Raw genomic sequence first — 6,654 nt, forward strand, 5'->3', positions numbered from 1 at the left:
GCTCAGATCCTAAAAGAGGGCACAACTGCTATTTGGGCATCTTTGAGCAGTTCAGATGCTCCTGGTTGTACTTGCTAACCTGCAATGAGAGTAAAAGAGCCACAGAAGGTGGCAGCACCACCCTCTTCCTGGCCATGCTCTCCAAAAGAAGAATGGTCACTATGACGAAAAAAATGTTGTGCCTGCTGCGCATGTCTAAAATGTGCTGGCTCTTGTGGTGTGACAGAATGGCCACGTGACAGGATGATTATAGGACTAGCCTTATCCATATTGGCTTTAAGGTAATAAAAGCAAAGGTAAATAGAGCAGTGCAATCTTATAAGGCTTTGCAACACATGTAACTCAGCAAAGTTATGGTAACTTAGCAAAATCTGGGTCTGTGTACCCTAGAGAAGAATGAGAGGGGATCTGATCAATGCTGCTCAGTATCTACAGGGTGAGTGTCAAGAGGCTGGGGCGAGACTCTTTTCAGTGGTGCCCAGAGACAGGACAAGGGGCAACAGGCACAAACTGGAAACCAGGAAATTCCACCTAAACATAAGGGAAAATTTCTTTGCTGTGGGGGAGCCAGAGCTCTGAGGCAGGCCACCCAGAGAGTTTGTGGAGTCTCCTTCTCTGGAGAGATTCCAAACCCACCTGGATGCCATTCTGCAGAACCTGTTCTGTGTGACCCTGCTTTGGCAGGTGAGCTGGACTAGATGCTCTCCAGAGGTCCCTTCTGATCCCCACCATGCTGGGATTCTGTGAAAGCAGGAGCTCATTTCAGACAAGTCTCTGTATCACATTTTATAAAGCATGGTCCCCCTTGTTCTGCTAACGTGTTGTCCTGGATTTGTCCAGGATGGGGTTAATGGTCACAAGGGGCTGCAGCTGGGCAGGGTCACAGTGGGATAAACAACCCAACCAGCCCATGGGGTGTTTGATACCAGGCTCATGTCATGACCTCTATATAAGGGGGGGGGGGGGGGAGAGGCCTGACCTATGGTGCTGCTGTTTGTTTTCAGTAGGTAGCATCAATTTATGGCTGGAGCAGGGAGAGCTGTGTCTCAGGTAAGACTTTTATCATCACTTACTCTGTAGATCATTTCACTGGTTTTGTCATTATTGCTGTTGTCTCTGCTTTTTTATGTTGTTCTATTAAACTGTCCTTATCTCAGCCCACGGGCTTTTTGGATTTTTCTTCCTCCCAATTTTCCTCCCCTGGCATGTGGCAGGGGAGGAGGGAGCAGTGGCCAGTGGCTGCTGGGGTTTGGCTGCCAGCTGAGGCTGAACCATGACACATCCTTTGCTGCTACTTCACTACAGCTCTGTCTGCTCAGCCCTCTGGCAATATCTGGTTCTCATAAAGTGCCCTTAGTCCTCCACCACACTGACAACAGCATAAGGATGTCTAGTATAGACTGCTGTCCCTGGTGAGTTGGTTGTGTGGTCCCACTTCACCAGTGGTGATCCTGGAAGCATTTTGGAGGGGAATCTGAAAACCTTTTAAAGAACCAGTGGCTCTGTCATCTTTCCAGTCATTTGAAACAATCCCATTTTAAAACCAGTTATTTAAAACAAAACCACCAGAAGTGTATACCAGATGTAACTGGATATAATGCTGGGAAAGGTAATAAGTAAGTGGTAGAAAAGACATGATTTAATAGGGGCTCACCAGCTATGATGTCTGTTACACCAACCTTTGATTTGTATGATTAAAACAGAACATTCCTATGTATCAGCTACACACTGTTTAGCTCCTACTGGCCACACTTAGAGCAGTCCATGCTATAGAATTACTGCCTTCCCTACTTCACCTGTCAGATCTACATGAGGTAGATTGGAGAGGAAAAGATCGTGCATCAGCTGCTAGACAGCAGCTCAAACAAATGGCTGTGCAAAGTGAAGTGGACTTGCTCATCTAAGGTTTCAGGCACATATTTCATTGGTATCTAAACTTCATCAGTCTATGAATACATAGCCATTCAGTTTGGAAATTTTCCCATCTGAGCTCAAAGTTTTCACACTAATACTTCTGTTATTGTAAGAAATCAAAGCAGCAGAGAATAAAAAACAAACCAACCACTACCTTTCCCTAAAGCTTCTTGCAAAGCTATCATTGCTGCTTCAGACACAGCAACAAACCAAACTCAGACATGCTGGGAACCACTGACTTAAAATGTGCAGCATGTGCACTTGAGTATGGGTGCTAGTCATGCATGTGCATAATCATGTTAAAACTGCAAACTCATGAGCTTAAGCTCAGACTCAAATCACAGTTCTCTGAAATGACTCAGACAACACAGGGAAGAGCTTTTTCTGACTAGCTTCTAGCTCTTCTACATCATATCCTCATATATTGTGTTGGGGGATGAAAAAGAGAAATATGATTAAGGTATTTCAAGCCTGACATGAATATTTTTTCCAGTGGAGAAGGTTTTGATAATGTAGGCTTGCGGACTGAATTTGGAATTTGCTTTGCTTCTGTAATTGGGCTTCTAATGCCAGCAGAAAAATCATCCTGAGAAGTAAACTGAAAATACATTTCAAGGGAATGCACACGTCTGTGGTACGGTAAAACTATTAGGCTGCTGAATGCCTGTTTTGAATGACATTGAATCACCTGAAGTCCATAAGGCAAATGGAGATTTTTTAAGTCAACGTTTAATGCCTTGGACAGTATCAAGAAAGATTTTTATTTTTTGTTATTTTAGCTAAACCTATATATGTAAACTCAACATCCTTTTAACTTTTTGTAATCAATAACTGAAGGCCAAATGCAACCTGCTATAATTGCATGATCCACAGAACAGTGATTTGTCTTCCAGTGGAGAAGCATGTCTATGTTTTTAAAAATAAGGTGAATAAAGTCACCAAATCCTTAGACAGTACCACCGACCCTTCTCAAATTCACTGCAGGAACCAGGACTAAGAATCTTAAAATTAGATCCTGAGTTGGGCACTCAGGTGCCTATCTTCAGGAGCTAATAGCCGAAAACTTTGTCCTATTTGTCCCCAGGAGGAGAAAATGTTCTAGAAAGTTTAATTTCCCTATGCACTTTCCCATGTGCATCTCACACTGCTTGTGGGTTGCAGATGGAGGGAGCAGGCAGTGCTCTGAAGAACTGTTTTCTTTCAATGCAGCAGAAGATCTTCAATAAAACATCAAGCAGAATTTTGTTAGCAGATTTCCGCATATACATGCAGCAATTAGTCAAATTACTGCCCAAATCAGCTGTCTAACACAGCTAGTGAGGCTTTGCCTTTGTTCTTACACTGGCAGAATGTGACTTTGGCTCTGTATGAATATCAACATCATTTCCTCAGAGTTGTACCATGGGGAGCAGTCCCATAGTCTCAAGTTGTTTTCCAATTCCTAAGAAAATCTGGCCCTATTAGACTAGAAAGTCCATCACAATAGAAACCAATTTAAAGTTTGCACGGTATCTTAAGGCCATTTTGAATATATATTTGTCATGGCTGGGAAGGTTTGTGTCTCTCTTGGCTCAGGATTTGTAATGTTTGTTCAGCTACACTTGAAGTGGGTTTTCTGTTCTGAGTCTTGAGCAGTCTGGCTCAAGAATATGTACTCAGTAATGGTGTGTGAATATGTCAGTGTCATAGCACACATCAGCACTAAATACACACTTAAGACAATAGGAATTGTGTGAATGTAGTTGAGTAGTGGTCACCAGGACTTAAATGTTCTCACACCTAATGTTTTCAGAAATAGCCATCTCTCACTTGTAAGATGCTTTTCCTGTTTTATGTCTTTATAACTTCCACAAGAGGGAAAGAGCACCGGTCTCTTAGAGCTACCACTTAGTTTATTATTCATATTCTTCTTTCATCCTAGTGAGAAAAGAGGAACCTCTCTAGATGGAAAAAGTTGCATCCTGACCAATAAAGCATGGGGCTTTATTATTGTTCTGTTCTATTTTCTTTAGGCATAATACAGCATATCAATGAGTCCCACTTGGCTAAAAACTGAGGACATTTTTTTAAGGGTATATTATTTAAAAGAATTACTGTAATGAAAAGCACGTCAGGCTGACTTATGCTTTGATATTTGGGGTTATTTTTATATCTTTACACTAATGTACTTACCTAAAGCATGTAGAGTATAAAGGTCTTTCCTTGTACCTGCTGTGTTCTGTGGGGTGGTGTTTCAGTTCACAGAAATAAGTTCCTCTGCAGCATTTACATTGATTATTTGAACTTGACATTGCAGTCACTGTGACTATGGCTGTACTGCTAAATAGTATCTGTTCGGGGACCATTCCCTAGCCCTGAGGCAAAGGGGCTTGGCCTGATCCTGTCTACACCAGGTACCAATTGCCCTTCAGGTCTCCTTCAGACTCAGTGTAGTACCCCTGAGGCTCTAACATATAATTTCCACTGCATGTGCACATACTTAAAATGTTCACAGTAACACAAAAGTGCATTGCAATTTACCAAAATTTCACAGCACGAAAGAAAAATTAGGATTTCACACCCTGGGTTTGATAGACTGTTACATTTGAGGCACAAAAGCTGCTAGTATGGTTTGGGAGAACTGAGAATGGTGGAGGAAGCCAAGTCTTATCATTCTTGTTCATACTGCTCTTTTGGGGATGGTCCTTAATGCCTCCTAACCCCAAATCTGAATCTGACCATTATGGCAGAGCATGCTAGTCAGCACAAGGCAAAATCATGCCAGAGGACTACTGAGTAATCAAGCAGTGTGGATGACAAGAGTATGAGTTTCCTCCATGACTCCTGTTATGTAGCTGGGTAGATGCATGTTAAACACTTGCGTGGCTTCCAGTGGTCGAAGAGTGCAGGACTGTTTAGTCTGAAGTAAAGGAGGCTCAGGGGATACCTCCTCACTCTCTACAACTATCTGGAAGGTGTTTGGAGTGTGGTAGGGGTCAGGCTCTTCTCTCAAGTAAAAAGCAATAGCACAAGAGGAAATGGTCTCAGGTTGTCCCAGGGGAGGTTTAGGTTGGACAGTAGGAAAATTCTTCCCCAAAACAGTTGTCAAGCCTTGGAACGGGCTTCCTGGGGAAGTGGTTGAATCACCATCCCTGGACGTGTTTAAAAATCATGTAGATGTTGTGCTGAGGGAGGCATGGTTTAGCAGTGGACTTGGTAGAGTTAGGTTAATGACTGAACTTGATGATCTTAAGGGTTTTTCCCGACCTAAATGATTCTGTGATTGATTTGGGTGTATATGTTTATCTGGCTTTTTCCCCTGAGACCATGAATTTTGATTGAATTATTCCTGATTTCCACTGTTGACTGTAAAGTCAAAACTCCCATTTTGTCATGTTTAACCCAGGATAACAGGAAAACCAGCTTTTTTCAGCTCTGAGTTAAAGGCTGTGCATGGCCTCACAGACATACCCAACCGGTGATCCATGGCCTGGCAGGTCAGTTCATCATCCTGTATAACGTTTCAAGGGATACATTCTGTTTAGAGAGCCTTTGTGCCTGTCTGCCCTCAACCGAGGTCTCTGGTGGGACCCCGCAGCCTCCCACGTGTCTGGTACATGGGGCTGCAGAGGAGGGGGGTCCTTCAACAGGCAGAGAAGCTGCAAAGGCAGAAAGGATGGTTATCAGCCAGGTCCTGCGCCATCGCCGCACACAACTGTAATTGTGCTTCTTTGTTGAAGGCTAAGTCTTCCAAAATTTCACACATTATTGAGGTCTGGAATTAAGAGATTAAAAGGAAAATGAACAGTTAGCAGAGAGGAGAAAGACAGACAGTTTTTGCTACTGTTACCACAATTAATTGCTAAAGGAAGATAGCTAAATTAAGTCTGACTTCTTCAGCAGATCTTCATGCACACAGATGTTAATTTCAGGTGAAGGAATGTACTTTGTGTAAAATCCATAGCCTTTATTTTAATTATTTTTAAACATTTTTTCCATAAATTTTTTTTTTGAATTTGCAACATGTTTCTGTTTCTTTCAGGAAACAATACGAGCACTTTCCAGTGGCCAAAAATAATATGTCTAAATTCCAGTGGACTTCAACCAAAGACTGCACAGACCCGTGGTAAAGTATCTGCCTTATACTTCAAAGTACAAAGTTCAAATTTAGTAGGTACTTGCAGATTTATTTTTAAATTTGAACAGGCTAGATTCTCAGTTTGGGTAAATCCACAGAGCTCCACTGATGTTAAGGGAACCATGCCAAGCTGCATTAGCTTAGTATCTGGCTTCATAACCTTTTTTTTCTCTTTGTATTGAGTTCAGCCTCCAGTGCTCATGCACTAATAATTTGTTTGAAGTCTGTAACTAAATTATAATTTTTTTTTTTATTGTAAGTAAAAATATAGTGTGTGAATTTGTGAAAATGAATAAGCTCTGTAAAGGGAAGGCTATAGATATAAAAAGATATTAAAGCTGGACATTAAAGAGGCCCTTTCCAACCACAGTGATTCTATGACTTCCCTAATCTACATGTCTACTGAAGCTGGTGGAAATGTTGACAGAGAAGAGAATAAGGAAAATCATACAGAGTTTTTTTTCAGTCTTTTTGGTCTCTGCAAAGCAGAAGAGGATGCAACAATTTCCTTCCCATTTTTTACACTCAGACACAAGGCTGTTCAGAATTAGAACACGATTTTTGCTTTCAATCTCAATGTCTATATCTTTCAAAAGCAGCCTGAGGCCACACCATCTCCCAGA

This window comes from Merops nubicus, unplaced genomic scaffold, assembly GCF_000691845.1.
Source record: "Merops nubicus isolate BGI_N331 unplaced genomic scaffold, ASM69184v1 scaffold10503, whole genome shotgun sequence".
Taxonomy (NCBI): domain Eukaryota; kingdom Metazoa; phylum Chordata; class Aves; order Coraciiformes; family Meropidae; genus Merops; species Merops nubicus.